The sequence below is a fragment of the Struthio camelus genome, chromosome 2, assembly GCF_040807025.1.
Source record: "Struthio camelus isolate bStrCam1 chromosome 2, bStrCam1.hap1, whole genome shotgun sequence".
NCBI lineage: Eukaryota > Metazoa > Chordata > Aves > Struthioniformes > Struthionidae > Struthio > Struthio camelus.
The window spans coordinates 115,887,991-115,908,649 of NC_090943.1; the positions used below are offsets into that span (position 1 = coordinate 115,887,991).

General features: G+C 38.6%; 1 long non-coding RNA gene across 2 annotated transcripts in view; it reads right to left on the reverse strand.

The window, feature by feature from the left end:
* Positions 1-387: 387 nt before the first annotated feature.
* The window catches only part of LOC104139120 (uncharacterized), an 82,249-nt gene continuing 61,977 nt past the window's right edge, over positions 388-20,659 (reverse strand). For both annotated transcript variants that reach the window (XR_011139140.1, XR_011139139.1), the window contains exons 7-8: positions 7,361-7,475; positions 388-2,550 (exon numbers count right to left, since the gene is read on the reverse strand). This is a non-coding gene — a long non-coding RNA (uncharacterized lncRNA). The remainder of the gene's footprint in view (positions 2,551-7,360; positions 7,476-20,659) is intronic.

Consider the following 20,659-nt stretch of genomic DNA (forward strand, 5'->3'; position numbering starts at 1 on the left):
AGTCTTTACTGGTAACCTACTCTACAAATCCTGGCATTCAAAGACCCTGATAACAGGCACAACAGTAGGATAGCACAGAACAAAAGTCCCATTTTTTAGTATCTCTTGTCTCACAATGGCTCCAAAAAAAGAAAATTTTTTTGTACCTTTGAGCTACATGTTCCTTCCTTCCAAAAGGCAGGAAGTTTTATTACATTTTGTCCAAAAGATTCATATTGCTCCAATCACTATAATATTTTCAGGTCAGTGTTTTGTGAAATGAATCCTATCCATCATGTAAAATATAGGAGAAAGAAGTAAACAGGTAAAATAAAGAATAGCTCTTAGTCTCCACATGACAACAACTTTTTATTATTAGTTTATATCTCCTACAGCTATTGCCAACATTTGTTTATTCTATGACTTACAATGGTATTTATTCTAAACATGCTTTTTTTTTAATGTTTTAGACGTCACTCGGAGGCCGTGAACTTCCATGGTAAAATACGCTGGAACTGCTTCCCTAGTGAGAATTGTTCATTCAAAACCCTAAATGGGATGAGGAGGGAGGGGAAGAAAAGTATTTCATCACCAGTTCACATGATTGCACTTCTGGTTGTGGTGTCCTGTGATTTTCAATAATGTTTATCCAAAGACAAAGTGAACTAACGAGCCTTCAGCTACCATTTTCAAACGTGTACTGTTCTAGTGTTTGTGTAGAACTAGAGGACAATCTCAGATGCACAATGTTGATTTTTGCACTATTTCATTTAAGTTACTACACGTTTCTAAGCACTGTTGAATCTCCTGGCTTGCGAGTAGGAAATACAACAACCATACTGTGTAATAAAATAAATGATGGATTGGGCTCTGCTCTCTAGGTAAGTGAAAGAAGAAAGTGATTAAATGGGTGCAAACAACAGCACTATCATGCCCATTCAACTTTGTGTGCCTAAAAGCTAAGCTCTAAACGAGCTAGCTAGGTTCCTCCTCTAACCTAGTACAGAGACCTCTGGAGAAGGTCTCCCCACCTGCCCTATTTGTCTTCAGATGGGATAAAGTGTCCTCGGAAGCTGTCCATCTCTCTTCACTGGCAATAAGGGGAGCCTACGGAATCAGCTTAGCCTAGATCAGTACATTTTAGATGGCTAAAAGGCATTAGCCATGTAAGCAACTGTGGCTGCAATTCTCGTCTTCAAAAGAAAGTGAAAAAGCTCAGAGCCAGAACACTTTCTATCTTTGCTGGGAACCTGCCAGGTTAATCTTCTAAAATGCATTTTAGCCTACTGGTGCTTTGGCTAACCCACTGCAAAGTCAAAAAGGAATATCTCACAGGATTATTATGATGCTTCTTTGACAGTTATTTGATCTGTGGATGAAGGATGACGTACATGAGAGTGAAGCTCCAGCAGCTGCATGGAGAAGTTTATCAGAGAGGTATATCACTTACTCCGCTTTAACCCCTGTTATCAGTCTTTGGAAACTTACAATTATCCTGCACCTAAAGTTTAGAATTTAAAAAAAACTATATTCACTACGTAGGACAGCATTTGAGACAAAATTGGACGCTGCATTTGACATAGGTGAGTCAGCAGGATGCAGACAGCATAAGGATATTTTTATTCTTTCTTGAATCAAACCAATGGTAGAGCTAAGAAAGCGTTTTGCTATTTTTGGTTATACACAGTAACATATACCACATACACCAAATTACAGCATGTGGTGGAGGAAGAGCAACTCTATAAAAGGGAAAAAAGAATCAGGAAAAAAAAAGCATTATCAAGGCTTTTAAAATAAAACTTCTAAAGCACCTTTAAATTGTAACATCTTGAGTAAAGAAAAGCCTGAATTATGTAAAAGCCGGCAGGGAGCCAACATCTGGCAATAATAAGATTGTTTTGTAAGCAAGCAGTTTTCTACACAGCACGCAGCTCTTGGTCCACATTAGAGCAAATAATGAATCCATGAAGATGTGCATGGTCTCTGGCTGCCAGAAGGATACCCTAGGCTTTGAGTGAAAATTTTTGTGTCATTTGATCTCCTAAAACAGCCAGCTGAGATGAGTTATATTCCCTCTGCCAGGAACCTCGAAAGAATTGTTCAAACCATACACTCATTCCTGCTGAATTGGAAACAAATGCCATAGCTTCATTGTTGGACTTTGAAATCAAACTCTCTCCAGCTCTTCCCAACGTTCCTGGGAGGAAACAAAACTCCTTCCTGTGTCTGCCACTTTTGTCTCTGTGGAGGACCTCCTTCCCTCTGTTCCCCTTACTCCTCATCCTTTCTCTCCTCCTCCTCCCAAGATTGCAATCTCTCATTCCAGAAAGCCACATCACAGGCGTGTCCCATGTGTTAACTATCTTCTTTCTGCTTGCTGCCATTAGACTTTGCCATTGCCCGTAGAAATGGAGTCACTTAATTAGGTCCAGAGAGCTGGAGAACAAGGAGGCCATTCAAGGTGGCACTCAGCCAGCAGCTTCTTCCCTTAGTTTTTCTTTTTTTTTTTTCCTCTTTTTTTTCTTCTTAGAAAGGAAGAATCTCAAGCCTTCATTCCTTGTGCCTGTCCACCTGTAAAATCCGTAGCACAGCAGAGTAGGTTAGAGTCTTAGGCTCTGTGAACAGTCTGGTTTTTCTCTGAAAGGCAGATCTCCCCACCAAAAAAAAACACCACCCCCCCAAGATTTTCCAGGATACAGGACACTAAGACTCCAGTGGCCTAGAGTGTGCTCACACAGGAGTAGGCAGCCACTTACAACTTCTCTCCAAACCACAAAGGGTATTGACAGTCACAGCCACTCAAGTACAAGGTAGCAGGCTAGGGAAAAAGGTCTCGGAGGCCATTCTCACAACACTGTGTCTGGGTATGATTTCGATTTTATTCCAGTCTTTGTAAGAAACACAGTTGCCTCCTGTTAAGTCAAGAACAGTCGAACTGCATCTCAGATACTTAACTCTCGGAGTATCTTTGCTGACATCTCTGCATGAGTGCTTTATTTCAAAAGGTCTGGCTGACCGCTTTCTGCTTCTTCCCCACCTGCCCCTCCGAGCATCAGAGAACATTCAGAGATTTATCATTTCAAAGCTCTTTCACGGAAAATCTAACACTTACCTGCTGAATAATTTAATCATCATATCAAAGATGTTCCTGAATTTTATTATTTGACTTCCAGTTTTTGTTTCCTAGAGTTATTTTGCCAGAGATCCAAAATAAGCTATAAACTACCACTCCGCATACCAGCAGCAGTTCAGACCAGCCAGCATAAAACCACCAGCTGGCATCTCCCAGGCTTTCATATGTTTGCTCTGTAATATATATTGACTGGACACCAAAATATAGAATTGATGGATTTCATCTGGACTGAAGCTTTCCCAGGTACTATCTTAATATTCAGTTTATTCTTCTTTACCCTAAAACAACTACATAACTATGTTGAGAATCTGCAAGACTATTTGTAACATATTTCAGCCAATTCAGACAAAGTAATTCCACTAGGTTCTCCTTCAAAATTTAGTGCAAAAAGTGAAAGAAAGAAAAAGATCCAATTCTTAAGTTGCTTATTCTTTTTATACCCAGAAATAAGTAGGTTTCTTCTGTAATGATAAGTTATATCACAGTACTTTTTGTTTCAAAGGATGTGCACATTGGAGCATTCAGAATGAAAGCAGGGCTTGTGCTGGGTGAAAATCAACAGACTAGGGGCAAATGGAGTACAACAGTCTTTGAAAGTCCCCTATACAAAGAATGGGAAGCATTTCCTTCTAGACAATGAAATTGAGTCCAGAAGAAATATGGGGAGGCATGAAATATCCAAGTCTGGAGCTCAGGTTAGGCTTTTGCTGATGCTTTATAAAAATATTACATCGATCTACTTGGGTTTTTTTATCATGCTCATCAATATATGCCTGCAAAGCAACTTATCTCACTTTGCACACTATTAGCCATCTCCACGAGAACTGAACTGCGTGCTCACAAACAACACCTGAATCTTGGGAGGGCTCTCAAAAGGAAGCGACAGAAGAGGGCTTCCTCTTCCAATTCAAAACAAAGCTTCACCAAACAGAAAATTCCTGGAAGCTACATTCTTATGTCCAAGGACAAATTTCTTCAAAGGAAGTTAAAGTGAGGGGAAGATCAAAGACCAGATAGGAAGAAGCAGGTTGTAGCAGTGGAAGATTCAGTCATCAGGCAAATAAACAAACTGGGTGTGTGACCCCAGAGAGGACCACAGGGGAGCCTTCCTTACAAGCATAAACATAGGGGATTTCGCTGGAAACTTGGACAGGGTTTGAGGAAGTATGGGGAAAGAGCCTGTGGGGGTGATCTGCTTGGGTGTCAGTGACACAGGCAATGGGTGGACACTCTGGAGGTAAAATTGAGGCTTATTAGAAGGGAAGCTGAAGACCAAGATTTCTAGCCTCTTAGCAAAGGGCAATAGAAGAAAGTAAGTGACTTCAGGATAAGGAGGAGGGTCCTTGCAAGAAAAAATTAGTTAAAAGATAGGAAACAGAGGGTAAGAGTAAGTGGCCAGTCCTCACAACGGAGGAAGGTCATCAGTTCAGTTTTACTAGGACTGGTGCTGAGATATGAGCTATTTAATATATTCAGACATTATTAGAAAAAGCACTGAACAGTGAGGTAAAGATTGCTTACGACATTAAGTTATGCAGAAGAGCAAGAATGTGAGCAGACTGTGAAGAATTATAGAAGGGTCTGATGAGACTGAACGGCTGGGCAATAAAAAACAGTTGAAATTCACTGCGCATAAATATAAAGTGATGCACATGGGGAAAAACAATCATAGCCTTGCATAGGCAGTGATGCTTTCCAAACTAACAACTACTATTCTGGAGCAAGACCTTAGTGTTATGATAGATGCTTCTACAATAGCAGAGTTAAAATGTCAGGAACAATCAGAAGAAGGAATAGAGAACAAAGAAAAATCATTATGTTGCTGCTGTATCAATCTGTAGTGCACACATACCATTCATATTGTGTACAGTCCTTTTTGAGATGAGGGGAACAGAATTAGAAATGGAAAATGTTCAGAAAAGAGCAACAAGGCTGAGAAAAGGTGTGGAAGGGCTTTCATATGACGAACAAGAGGGTAGGGTGAGCCTCTTTGCTCTGAAAGGGAGAGGACCTATGACCAAAGTCTACAAAAATCACAATGGGTATGGAGAGGGTAGAAGAAGATGGATTGTCTCCTCTCTCCGAAGGTACAAGCAACATATGCTCAAAAGTAGTACAAACAAGTAGTAGGAATCAGGTTCAAAACAGACAGAAGCAGGTGGCTCCTCATGTGAGAGCAATAAGGCTGTCCTTCTTGCATTGACAATATCCGTCAACAAGTTTGCACCGGTTCACTGGAAGAATGGGCAAGAAAAGTTTGTTCAGAGCTACTGAACAGAGAAAATACACAAGGATCAGTTGATCCCTGAGTGGAAAATAGTTAGAAGCTGGGATAGTATTTGAAGGGGAAATATTAAAAGATTTTTTGCCCAGTGCTCACTTGTCCTGCTGTGCCTGCTTACCATCACTGATGGAGGCAGCACTGGGCTAGAGGGACCTGTGGTCTAGGCTGGCACTGCCATTCTTCATAGACTTACTGCATTCTCTTAGTCCCGAGCAGCCTGCTTCCCCTCCAAAATGCATTATTTCTCTTCTCAACCAGAAGAGCAAATTGGGGGGTGGGGAACGGGACTGTTACCACAGAAAGATGTCAGTAGTTCTCTTACCCACATACCATCAGCTCACAACTTGAAGTGACCTAACGTTTTCAATAAGAGATTCAAATAGTAAACCAGTTTTTTCTCCTCAGTGGCATGCCTATGCTTTCTAAGCTCATATTATATATATGCACTTTGAAAGAAAAAAAAAAAAAAAAAGGAAAATGGAGTGCACCCAAAAAAATTAATTTTAGATTTGTAATAGCAGTTGTTCATACCACTAGTTGATTTCATTCGTGATATTATGATCACAGAATTAAAAAGTGCATTCAAATCACATAGCAGAACAAAAATGTCTCGGTTTTCATATTTTATACATCTTCTAAGAATTATTCAGGTATATTTTTCCACTATTAACTCATAATAGCAAACACATTTAAAAAACAAAACCAAAAAAAAGTTTGTGTTCAGACAAAAAAAAAGTGTGTGTGAAGCAGGGGAACACATAAAATTCACTTAAAAAATTAAATTCCTACATACCGTTTGCTCAGATTAACCCTTCTAGTAACACATACAGACACCAAAACACCCCCAGACACCCCCTTTTTCACAGCTGTGAAAAAATGTACATATTATTATTGAAACACTACAGTATCTGCTTTTGGTTCAGAACAGGGTGACTCCTAGGGTCTGCTAGTGCTCGGTGACTGGAGTTGCTGACTGGTGACTCCAAGGGCCTGGCTGTCACCTGCAGAACAATCACAGCTTCAATAAGAAGTTGAGAGAGTTGAAGAGCTTATTTTAAAAGACACGTCTATCAAAAACAGAATTATGGAGGGAGGGGTATGTCAGACCTATATTCAGAAGTCATATATGCCATGAAGATTTAAAGTCTTGTTTTTTGCATGGTATTGAAGTGTAAAATGTGATCTTTTTTTAGGAACCTAGAACAGGGACCAATGCTCACTAAAAAGAGTCAAAATGTCTCTTTAAAAAAATATTTTGATAAATGGAGTATTTTAACAGGCAGTCACCAATCCTATGGTTATAATTTTAAGAACATTTTCAACACACACAGTTGTTCCTATCTGGCCATAGCATCACTTTGAATATGTCCAAAATGAACTCTCCATTGCTCAAAACCAATGTATTTTATTTTCAACATACTGAAAGCATCTGACATACACAAAAAAAGAAGCACTGTGAGAGCAAAAAGCACCTTTAAAATACACATTTAGTTCAAGTATCTGTTAACCCTCTCCACACTCAGTGATTATCAAAGGACAACTAGATGCAAGACATGCTAAAACCATCGCACCCACCTTGATTTTAATATGCTACTATTTTTCATAAAAATAATTCAAATTCCAAAATAGTAAGAAGTGTTATTCTGCCTACAACGTAACCCTTTCTACCAGTTTATCATTAGCATTGGAAATTATGGATTTGCACAATCAGAGAGAGGTAGGAAAGAAAGTCAAAGGATGAACAAACTGCGTTCATTAAATGTGTTTTTGTAAACACCTGTTTCCTCTGTCCGTTCACCCCTCCTATCAGAGTGACAGATTTTGGAGAAGACAAGACACAAAATCAAGCTGAAATCTAATCCAGTCACAAATCACAGCTGAAGCAAGGTCTCAGGAATTCCACCACTCCTAAAATTGAAGAAGCTGACAGAGAATTTTTGAAAAAATACTATTGATATACATACCCCTCGCATAAGTAGTTAATTTCTCATTTCTCTTTTTCTTCCATGGAAAACCCCCACTCACAACAGACGGAGAAAGCGTCTGATCCAACTGAAGAAAGAACAGCTACACACAATCCTGTCAAATAAACACACTGCTGTAAACGACAACCACCAGTTTCTTCCTCAGACTCTTCCAATTGTAAGATTTCTAGAGATTATCTGTAACTCTGACAAATTATTGTGCAAACACTGACTGAAACACTGATTTAAATTGACTGTGTCTGTTAGGTCAACTATTTTTCACACACATTTCCATGCCATGGCTACTTGAATCCCAAAAAAAAGGAATAAAGAGAATAGCCTAGAAACTACACTCAGAAAGTAGAATGAAATCTTCCAGACTTCGAGAGGTTTTCACTTCCTTGTGTCAATTTTTCTTCCCCACATCAGTACATTTCAGCTAAGAAAGAACTGATAGAAAAACAATTATACTGCAGCCACTGTGGTAAAAGGACTTCTAACCACAGTGTAAGCTAGCCTCGTGACCTGGCGAAAAGCCCCACACCTTTAAAAGTACAATTTATAACAATTTCTCAGGCAAAATTATTATGATTTGGAACCATAAGAAAACCTTATGGAATCATGGCTTAAAAGATTCTTGTTATTACTGCTCTGATTTTGCAGCTTGTGTGCATGTTTTTGTCATGTGTATGTGCTGGGGGGCTGTTCCAAGCAGATGGCATTATTTTCACAAGCAGTTTACAGGTGATTAAAACATTTGTTTTTTTAAATGATGTATAATACATTGCCTTCAGATGGGCAGATCTTCACTTTTGTAGTTTATCAATGCAGATGAAAACTTGGGAATGAAATAGATTAACATATATCCCCAAACCTCTTAGAGTTTAGATTGTATCAGTGTCCTATTATAACGCTCCGTAGCAATGGTAGTGGTACACACATGAATTTGGTAGACACTGATTTCAGGTGCAGCATTTCTCCCTGCATCCTAGAAGTTTCCAAATCCCAAATATGCCAACTAGTTGCCAACTAGTGCCAACTAGTGTTTCTCTCTTCAAATCTTGAAGCTTTCCAGGAGGAGGAATCCCATGACAGTTTTCCAAAAGCTTCCAAGTTTTCTTGAGCTATCTAGAGGTTGGCTGAGGAGCAATGTTGCTTGGAACACCTGAGAAGCTTGTTTCCAGACAGACCAGAGAAAATAAGGTAGATGGGAGCAATTAGATCGTTAAAAGCATGACGCCACTCACCCTTGAAACTGGCAGCCCCACTCTCCTGACTTTATTATATAGAGTTCTTCGGACCCCTATCAGCAAGCCAGGTGGCCAGTTAAGAAACCAAGAGCTCAACTGGCAAGAAGCAACTGAAGGGCCCACCAGACGGTTGCTATACCCTGTTGGACCATGCTGATCTCAGTGAATCAATACTCCATAAGGAAAAAACATGGCATCGAAAATTTCTCTGAGCAGTTTTACTAAGTCAGAAACAATTGCCCCATTTGATACTAGCTGGAAAAAAAAAGAAAAAAAGAGAACGTCATGTTTTTTAGGAATATGTTATTAGTGGTTTTCCTGGGCTTCTCTGCCCTCTCATGGCTGCTATTCCCCACTGAGGCATACAGATTTTCTCACTCTCCAAACACGTAGTCAAACCAATCTCCAGAGTCCCTTATCCTTTTAGGGTATGGGATTAAAACCACATCAAACCATTAAGTAAGCAACTCTTATCAAGATGGACCATTCCCAGTCATTTTCATTCTTTGCAGACCTCTTCTGCCCTTGCAGTCTTGGAAATTCTCCTCATCTCCAATGGGTAATTGGAGTGGGTGGGAGGGGAGCCACTAAACTTATTCCCTTTTTCTTCTTTCCAAGCAGTATCTCTGCCTTCTTCCTGCCTGAAGCTAGCTGCAGCCCGTTATCTAGTTAACTAGATCTCTAATGCATGCAGTTCCCAAACAAACTGAGGGCCATTATAATGTCTTTCTGCCAAAGCATACCACAGAAAGCTATGGGATAAAGGCATTGAAATCTGGGTAGAAAGTCATGGAAAACAGTCTCAAAAAATAGTGTCATTTAAACCAGATGTATAAAATTAGGCAACCAAACCTAGACTAAAATCATTTCAAAATCACTTCCAAATTTTGACAGAAGGAAGATAAATCAGTGGGATCAGGATTCACATCATCATCTACATGTGACAGATACAGTTTCATTGGTAGAAGAATTAAATGAAGTAAACTTGGACTCAATCTGTAAGCAAATAAACAAGTGGGTACTTCAGCCACAGATTCCTTCTGGATTATTTTTTGACTTATTTTTACCTGGTATAAATGACTGCCTTTTGGAGTCAGAGACCTGACAGAAGGAAAAACATTTCTTGATCTAGTTCTCAGCAATTTAGAAGATTGTTAATGACCATAACATACTCAAATTCAAGATCCCTGTAGTAGAGGGGTGGAAAAAAATACACTACAGTACCACTCAAGAAACTATATAAAAATGAGAAAGTTTAATAAAAGGAAATTAAGATAAGTTGCTAAAAGGGTAAAGTGCCTGAAGTCAGTTTGGAGACCATCTAAAAATATTTTGTTAGATTTCAGAGTAACTGTGTATCACCTTTTGAAAAGACTTAAAAAGGATTTTAAAAACCCAGCATTGTTAAACATCAGACTGAAGGAAGCTCTTACCAGTAAGAAGAGATTCTTCACAAGTGGGGGTCATGTCCAAACAGAGCAAACAAAAAGAATATTAAAGTTTGTAAGTTAAATGTAAAAACTTATTAAATTAGAAAACATGTTGAAGAACAGCTTGCTACAGGCATCCCTATTAACCACAAAAGTCTTGCAAATGGAGTAGCGGCAAGAGCTTTGTCAGAATCAGTGTGACTAATATAGGACAGAGGCGTGAAAGGAGACTGCATCAAAAAAAGCTAAATTAATTATTTCAGTTGATGTTTATAATGGAAAAGCTCAGAGCAGTTTTGTGTGTGATGCAAGTTTGAAATCTCCAGCTGAAGTGCCAACAGTGGAGTATTAAAGTAAATAAAACTGTAAAAAATCTTTAAGACCAGATGCCAATCATCTAGCAGTCCTGGAGGAACCAATATACAGAATCGTGAAGTATGTGATTTATCACTTCATTAGCTTCTAAGGGCTCCCAGACCAGAGAAAGGGAAGCTTGCACAGATGACAAAACCTTGTAAACAGGTCGCAAGAACAAGGAAATATAGGGCATTTCAGACCAATAGTTGCTTTTCTATTCCTGGCCAGATTGGTTGGAGCATTAATAGTTGATATACTGGTAAGTATCTCCTAATAGAGAACAAGCAAGTAGTTTTTACAGAGGGCTGTCATACCTCCCATACACATTACAGTTCTTTGAAGATAGCTGTAAACATGTGAATAAGGATGATTAATTTGTTATATTTGGATTCCCAGAAAGCCTTTCACAGATTGAGAGACACTTAAAAGAGCTAAGCTATCATGGTTAAAGGAGAAAGATTCTCTCAAGAACTAATATATAAAATTAATAACAATGTCTTAAAAAAGAAACAGATGCTACAATGAACAGCCATCTCTCAAAGAAGGATCTGCTCCATGAACTCTACTTGCCAATATATCCATAACAGATCTATAACAGAGGCTGAATAGTGAGTAAAGTTCATTCATAATATAAAATTTCTAAAGATAATCAAAACTAAAATGGACTACGTAGCATTACAGAAAGATCTCTGCACGACTAGACAATAAGATCTACACCAGTAAATGTAAAGCAACGCACGTCAGTAAGAATAACCTTAACTATACAAGCAGAATGACAGGCTCTAACCCAATTGTCATTCAAGAAACAGACCTAGGAGAGAAACTGGGGATACTTCACAAAAGCAGACTTTTGGGAATATTAAAATATTAGAAGCTACCAAGTTTATAGGAAAAGAATAGAGAAATTAGAAATATGATGTTCTGATGCTTTGCATTTATCATGAAATGTCCTTACCATTTAGTTTATACTGGTATATTTGTGGTGGACCTGCCTCTTGAGTAATGTGGATATTGCTGGTCACTGAACGGAGAGACATTAGGAAAAAAAAAAAAAAAGGTATAGAAAGAAGCAATAGAATAAGAGGAATTATAGAATGACTTTTTCATGGGGAAAAAAATGAAGCAGGCTAGGTCTCTTCAGCTTGCAAAAGAGACAGTTAGTGACAGATATGATAGACAGCTGCAGTTTTAGAATGGCACAGAGAATGTGAACAGGGAAAGGTTAAACTTCGCATGAAGCCATCAGACAACAGATTTAATACAAACTCATGAAAGCCCTTTTTCCACACAGCAGACAACGAAATTGTGGCTCTTTTTGCTGCATAATTTTTGGAGACTAAAAGCAAAAGGGGCCCAAGAGCAATCAAACCAATAAACAGCACAGAAGTCCATCAAAGTCTCTTGAACGCAATGATACAGGAGCCTCCAACTCAGGAAGCCACAAACTGCCAGAAGCTGGGAAGATAAACTGTAGGGAAGTGTTCAACACTGCTGCCAGCAGCTTCTTCCCTGGGTACCTTGTATACTGGCCATCATCAAGGAGAGCATGCTGGTCTAACTATGCTAAAAGATACTCCTATGAATTGTGTACAGACTCTCCAAAGCTCTTTCGGATTAAAGCCACATGAGATCAAATTATCTAAAGATATTGGATGCTTCTGCTTTCGTAAGCCAGGAATATGACAAGAACGAGCTTTCTTCAGTGCTTCTGTTTTTGGTCTTGCTTGAAGCCAGGGAAATACAAAGCTTTTTTGTATCTAAGCTGCTCCATTAATTACCAAAGAATTTGTTCCGTATCTCCTTTTTACATCTTGACATGTGGAGTTCCCCAGAAGAGACCACAGTAGTAATGGTTTTTCATTGCAATGTGTTGCATTGCACATACTACATTCAAAACAACAACAAAAAAAAAAAGCTAAAAATCTTGGAATATTACTAAAGGCATTGCCTTGACACTGGTTTAGTGATAAAATGAATACCAATATGAAACATATTAGGCACAAGTTATCACTTAAACATCATCTCTTCGTGTTAAATTATGAACACAGGAAAGGCTCACAGTCAGTTACAACAGATTTATATGTGCTGGTACCACAAATGATGTCAACTTTTCAACAAAATGGCCACCAGGGCAACATACTGGAAAAATAATTCATTTTAATCAACAATACTGACCTTTCTCTAAGAAGGGACAGAATTCCTACTGCTTGAGTTGCTGGACATGTTCACTTGGAGATAAGGACTTGTAGGTCAGGTCATGGCATCTCTAATTTCATCTGTCCCAAAGGACTGCAATAGAGGTTTCCACAGTCTTGGTTTGAAGCCTAATTTGTATTTGTAATGTGTTTCAGAGCCATTGGAAAGGCACAATCTAAATGCAAATTAATTTGATAATAGAATTTGGACTGCTCCAGATTCCTATCTATGTAAACAACCAGATTTTTATAGGGTTTTGAAGCTGCTTGTGAAGATAAAAATCTCTGAAAATGAACAGATCCCAGCACAGATAAATTTCACTAAGGGAAAATTTGCAGCCGCCTTTTTGGAAACATTCCTAGGGGACTGAGTCATAGACTAGGAAATCCATTCTGGATAATGCTATAAAATTGCTCACCTTCATTCATATGCCAAATTCTTCTCTATTGAATAACAATTTACGGTATACTTCAGTGTCTGCCAGAAACTGCTGAATGAAAGCCACAGCTGTGTCTGTTATTGGGCAGAAACTGAAAACTTGTCTGATACATTTATTCAATGTATGAATGAATTCTCTGTAATTTTTTTCAATAACTATCTGGACACTATACAGAAAGGTCTATAATGCTTTCTGAGTGGTATACAAGGGCTGTTCCTGATGACAGACACACTTTCTGTCCCAACTATGAATGCGGAAGCAAAAATTAAAGGCTTAATTAAGAAGGTGGCTTTTGCAACACTAAAGGGCCTATGTTTTTGAGGACATCTAGAGATCTAATCTGTTTGGCAGCTTAATTCATGGCTAAACTGTCCCCAGCTTTTCTCTAAAGGGTTGTATGTGAACAAGAAGTGGACTGACAAGGAGGTTATTACATTAGGGGCTATTCTCAAAACTTCTGCATGGAGTATATTCAGTATTCATGTAGTAGACATAACTCAAGAGCAATAGCTCATCAGTCTCACCTAAACTAAGTAACACTCTAATGCGGAGCAAGGCTGATGACCTCAGCAGAATCTTTGCAGAGTAAAACACCATTCAGCAAGATGTCATATGCTGCCTTGATGTGATTAAAAGTGTGGTTTTCCATACTTGCTTGTGATTTTCATATGCAGGGTATTCACTTTTATTTCTGCATCAGGTGCTTCCTTTAAGCATCTACAATAGGATAGTTCAACTGCGATTTATGTACAGAGGTTTTTTTGGTGAGGTTTGTACCTTGTTATGGAGCAAGATTCCTCATCTCTAAAAATCCAATACTGCCTAGCGACAAGATGTCAAGTGAAAATTAAAATAATGAAAAAATTTCAGATACATATCTGCCAGAAAAATGTCAGGCAAATCTCAAATGATTCAGTTCAAGCTGGCAGTAAAAGACCATAAAAACTTAAATTACACCAAAAGCAGAATGTCTAAGAAATTTATCTTACTTTTCAGATTATTCGGTGCCCTGCTTAAATATTAGCCTAAACTCCTAGTGTCACCATTGCATTCACTCAGCTCCGTATATCACATATACACCATGCTGCATAAACAGAAATAAACTGAACAGTTAGAAGTAACTTCAGTCAGGCTATAAAAAAAAATAGAAATGAGAGCAAAACATGCATTATCAGAAGAGACAAGGCATTCATATTGGCATTTGAATCTTAAAGCGTTACATCTTTAGTTCTGAATAAAGTAGGGATAGATTAAGTCATGCTGGGAATATCCTTTCACAGTTTTCAAAAACACACTTTTATTTTTAAGCAAAAGCTGAAACTGATGTGACCATATGAGTTGGGCTTCATAGCAATTATCAACACTCAAATTCAGCTTTGATTAAAGGAAAAAGAAAAAGTCACATGGAAGATTTCATATAGCCCATTATACGGCCCTGTCTAATCACTTTTAACATTTCTTATGTTTGAGGAAACAGTGATGATCCCCAAACGCTGCTGGTGGTACAGTACGAAGAAGCATTCAATCCACACTGAAGGGAAAAACAGAGGCATGGTGGTATGCTGCAGTCCTTGGGACTCAGCCCCTACTCCACACATGCCTTCTTGCTGCCCCAAACCTGCAGCACCTCTTGGGCAGCAGCAGTGGGCATGGCTCTGCCACATCTGTGCTCACCAGTGCACTTCTCACACCTATCACAGCATTTGAGGAGGACATTTCCCTGCTGGATTTGCTAAGCTGTTTTCTCTTAAGTGCATTACACTGAATACAGGCCTGGCCAGAGTAAAATAAAAATAATAATAAAAGAAATGTCACCTGTGTACCACTGCACCACATTAAACAAGCTATATCTCCGAAAAGAATGGCCTGGGCTGGTGAATGGCTCCCAGGTTGCAATTACACAGCCTCTCAAGGCTCAAAAGCTGCCATCAGCTCCTTCCCTCTGCCCTCCACCTCAGGAACTGGGAATCTGGACCATTTCTTTTCAGATCTGTCCAGTTTTCAGTTTTTCATGGATTACAATCAGCAGCTCCTTTAGGGGCAATCAAAGGTAACTTGCTTGCTCAACAGCTAAAGCTCCCTAAAACTGTAATGTGCCATCTCCATCCCTGGAGGTTTTCAAGACTAAATTCCTGAGTAATCTGGACTAACCTCAGAGCTGACCCTGCCTTGAGCAGGAGGTTGGACTAGAGATCAGCCTGGATTATTCTACGATGTTATGATTCATCGATTCTTATTGTTAGTTTTACCAATTTCACTTGTATAAAAAGAAAACTAAGACGGTCCTTATAAAAACTTCTGTCAGGCTACCTTCAGGTTTGTTTTGCTAACAGAGGAGATTCTGCAGTGCGAGGCTGGCAGTTCAGCCTTGTTCGCCGCTTTTTGAGGATAACAACAATCGTAACTTAAAACCCGAAATTTAGAGTAATTATGCAGCATTATCCAACATCCTTTGGTTTTTTCTTTTTCATTTCACCTGAGACACAGACTTATTTAGGGGACTATTATGAGGATCAATTTAACGCCACATTAAGTTTCTAACTTCCTAGCAAAACACGGGAAGAGACTGTGGGTAACTCCTTACCTCCCTGAAGCCAAAGTGAATTTTTAAAAAGCTTCACTGAAGCAAAGGTCTAAACCTTTTGCCTTCTGAAGTGCTGCATAGTCATTTGGCAGGTTTTAGATTCTGCTTCCTTTTCCCCACCCTCAAATGAGAGAAAATAGTGAAGAAGAGTCTGTGTTTTACATACCAAAATTCTCAATACCTTTCCATTATGTTTTAAACTCAAATTTTCAGAATTCAAAACTCATCATTTAGGGGTGAAAAGGGGTAGATATAAAGTCCACAATTACTTGGAATACATTCATGATAGAGCTGTTGAGAATCCCATGCATATGCCTCCTTTCTCAATATTTATCGGTCTGAATTAAAACTCAGGTCCAGTTTGGTCCCAAACTTTATGAAAGCATAAATCCCCACTCTCTGTTAATAAAGTGCCTAATTTTAGAATCCTTGTTCACAGAAAGATCAGAACAGCTGGGATTACTGTAACTGAAACAAAAAGGATAGAGTTATACAGAAAATGTGCGTGGCATAGATAACAAGCCAGGTGCTTCTGCAAATTCCCATCAAATATGACTGTAAAGCTTTTCAGTAGAACTGTCAAGAATATAGTTGAAGCTAACAAAACATAGTAGTTCTGTCTATTGTACAGTAACTCCTAGAAGATGCTAAAAGTTTGGTGAAATTCATTAAAAAAACAATAAATTGCACATTTAAATAAGCTTCCTTTAAACAGAAGACTTGAGCTAAATACTCAGCTTTTGGGTATAAACCACAACAAGTTCTTACAGACTTAGAAGATGCTACCCACCTTAAATCGATGAGTCATTTGCTCTCTGCTACACTGTTTCATGTAACTGTTTTTTTCAGGAAAAGAGATGCCTCAGCATCACCCATCATCCCCAGGGTAGGGCTATCAAACCAGGTGAATGCAATTGATCAAGGACGCTAATTCTAGTTTTCCAGTGTTCCAAAATCTGCATGGCATCAACAAAGAAAATTCCAGAAAACCAGGGAAAAGCCTCAGTACGAAAGGGCTTTGCTGTGCATGAAAGCATGTGAAAATGGACAAGTCTTCACCAATCATTTCCCCAATAGAACTTTATCAAAATCATGTGTAAGGCAGTACACAATCAAATCTGGTCGAGCTTCCTTCCAGCGGGAAGCTGAAAGGAGAATGAGTGACCTGGGTAATGATGATATCAGATAATAATAAGAGGCTGACAAAGGCCTAGATTTTGGCTGCAGTAAAATAAGGATTCAGGCTGTGTGTGCACCTGCACCGCACAGCCCAAGGTCTTGCCACTTTGGTTTACCCAACAAGACAAAGAACATGAAAGATCTGCTGGTGTTTTAATTAAGCTGATGACTCAGGCATTTTCTGCTGTAATTGCAGACTGACCAGAACTATTTGCAAGAGACTTTCCAGCTGCTCTATGCAACCCTGAATGATGTATTACTTAACCTGTTAGTAGCATTTGTAATGGTTTCTTTCCATACAAAGCAAAAAAAAACAAAAACAAAAAAAACCCAGAAGCCTGTCTTGCTGAGGTGATTCTCAAGAAACACTTCATAAAAGGAAATTAATCAGTTTTAACAGTTTGTAATTTTACTCCGAGTATGTTAACCTGTTGCCATTATCTCCAGCTGTATTATACTTAGCTGTCTGCTATCAAAGTTGGGCTGTTGCAAAGGGGAAAAAAAAAAAAAAAAAAAAGACTCTAATGTTCTAAAATGCCCAAAATAGCCTTATGCTTTCAAAGCCCAACTCCACAAGTAAAACTAATCTCAAAATGTCTCAGAAGCTTGTATCCTTTTGTTCTCTGTAGATTCTATCTAAGCTTTTACTGACTTTTTATTGCCCTTTCCCATAATCTCTCAGAACCCCTATAAAATGCACAGCATTTCAGAAGCACTTGCATGTCCTTGGACCTGAACTCCAAAGCTCTTGCTGTTCTTCCTTGTTCAAAACGTATTGTCTTAAAAGAAGCTTTGTTCAAAAGTGCCCTGAACAGGAACCTGCAAATGCAGCACACCGAGAGGTCCTTCCATGTGGAGTGGGTAGAGAGTAGAGCTGTCAATTATTCAAATCTGTGGTCTGGTTACATTTCCAGATTACATATCTCAACATTTTGCTCCACTTTCCTAGAAAAGATGAGAGACTCTGGGAGATAACATCACTTGAGAAGTGCTTAAAAGTATTCCTCCACCCAAAAGACTTATTTGAACTGATTGTGGTATGTTTTCTTTCTACACTGTTGCAGCACTGTGCTTCTGCAATGCAATAATTTCAGCTCGAGAGCGCTCTTGGAGCAACAGCAGCACAATTTCAAACCTGTAACTGTTTATCCTTATTGGCACAGCGTTTCGTCAGTTCATCTCCATTATCGCACGCATCTTGAGTTCAGTTTCCCCAACAGATCAAACATGTTTTATTCTCAGAGAGAAGAAGGATTTCTTAATGTTTCTGCTGCTCACACCACAGCTTGCAACATTACCAGGTCTTGCGCATGCCATATGCATGTAATATCTCTCAAACAGGGGAGCAGAGCCTAGGAGAGATCAGAGCGGCAGCAGCAGCCGCCAATTTCTCCCGCTCCAATTGCCAACTACTCAACATTTTCACTCTGAAAAAATTCTAATTCAAGACCTTCTTAAACGAAAAGTTTGTTAGAGCACAGACATTAACGATCCCTCTTTTAAAGAATTCATTTGTAAGTAGAGCAAGGAAGCTTATTAGCAATATCCTTTTTTAGTCTTTTTTAAATTCCCCTCTAATGTAAAGTTTACATGAATGAATGTCTTCACTTTTACAGTTCTGTTAGTGAACTAGGGAAAGACGCACGACTGCCTAGAAATTATAGAGGTAGTGGTATTTTCAAAGTACCCTAGAATATAGTGCTGTTGTATATCATTTGTAAAGTTATAGAAAATTTTCCATTGAGAAAAAAAATACTATTTACAAAAAATGGAAGCAGCAAAGATTTTAATCAAAGCTGAGTGGTACTGAAATTCTGTTGAATGGCCCTTTCTGTTTATGCTTTCAGCAGATGCAAACACTCAGCTGAAAAGTGTAAAGTGACATCTGAGCCACATATTTTTTTAACTGAGTATTAGTGAAGCAGATACATAATGTTTCTAACCAAAGAACAAAATCAAAATATTTGTGACACTTCATGAAAATGCATAACACTTTAGAAAGCCTATGAACTGGCAATTATGTCTAGCTTTCCTATATTAGGGCTGATTTATTAATATGTTCCACCCGTCTACATTGTGCAAGGATAGAGATCGAGGGGGAGCACAGAAATTAAGCCTTCTTACCTAATAGAAACATGCTTCTCTAGAAGGTGAGATTCACGACAAGGGCTTAATTTAGATATTCTGAGTCAACCCCTTGGGGAATCTCTCATTTTTCACTGAAGATAGGAGAAATCACAAAGATTAACCTTCCTGGGATCAAGGTAGGTCTTCTGTAAGCACACAAGGTACTTATGCAGATAATAGTCCAAGAGAGCCAAGTCTAGGACCAATATTTCTATTGAACTTATCACTACAATACCTCAACATTTTCTAACTACATAAGTGAACATAATCTTATTTTAATATCATACAAATCCAGGGGAATCTTGGCACTGTCTTCAGAGAGAGGAGAAAAGGACCAGTATCAGATAGTGACAATGTAACTTAGGTCATTTCCCATACAAAGGTGAACTCTCCAAGTAAATCAGCAGAGGTGTGTGTGAATATTTAAGCTACTTTATCCATGGGGCATTATTAACGAAACTTTAAAGGAAATTTAAGCAATTTTACTGCAATTTCCTTTTTATTCAACACTCATTTCCAAACCTTTTGAAATATATTATGTTCAATTAAATTTTTTACCATCTTGCTCTTTAAAGTTAACTAGGATTGAATTTTCAGTGTTATGCCTGGTCCTACATTTAATTACCCACACTTAGAATATAAGACACCATGCTGATTTCTGTCTAGAGGAAATGACCTAGGATCATTGGAAGCATATGAAGTTCATTTTAAGATGGAGCAACAACTTATATTAGAGGATGTAAAAGGTCTTAACCTCCAGTCCCTCAACTTACTGCAGCAAAAAGCTCCTCTTTTTTTAATTAAAAAAAAAAAAAAAAACATCTGCAGTGCATTTTTCCCCCACAGTCCTTTAACAGTCTTTAAAACAAAAATCTCCTGGCTAAACGGCTATGCAAGAGCATGTATATAGGAAGCATCACCCAACTTGACTAGTTGACTTTGCAGGCTGTTTTGTGCCTTAGTTTCCCTTATTGTGCAGCTGCTCAACATGCTTCTGATGCAAAGTCTTATTTCTTTTAATCTTTCACTTACATAAAAAATTGTGATGAGTCCCATACTCATACTCACACACATTCCCCAGTATGAAGCCTTACCAGAGCTCCATCTAACTTGAAATTCACTGTGGAAAACGTCTGGCAGGCACATTTCATTGAACTCGGCCAGAGAGCTGGCTGGCAGTTGCTACTTCATAGAGAATGAGGTTTGCCCCTCAAAAAAAAAAAAAAAAGAGAGAGAGGGGCGTACAAGTATCATTCTAATATTTTATGCTTGTCAGAGATCATTTTGGTTGATTTCAGGGAAATAGCACTGTGTGGTTACTTAGAACAGGAATTTTAGAAGGGCTTCAGGAAATGAATGTCCAACTCACATATTAATCTTGTCCACTCATTATTGTCTAACTAAAAGCTGAGATAATTAGGCTTTCTATTAAGTGAACTCTTTCTGGAACTTATGCAATGTTAACTCATGAAGCTTGCAAGAGCTAATCCTGACAGTGCTATAACCTTCCCAAAAATAATGAAATGAACTTTTAACAGAAGAGGCAACTACATTTTGCCTTTGAATTATCAGGCCAAGGATGTTACAGCATGGATGATTATAGCAGGCAGATTAGTCAGAAAGACTGGATCAGGAGTGAAACTATACCCTGCAAGCAACATCAGCCTCCACTGAGAATGCTTGTTGCCAGCTTTAGAACAAGGAAATCTGAAGATGCAAGTTACATATTGTGAAGTA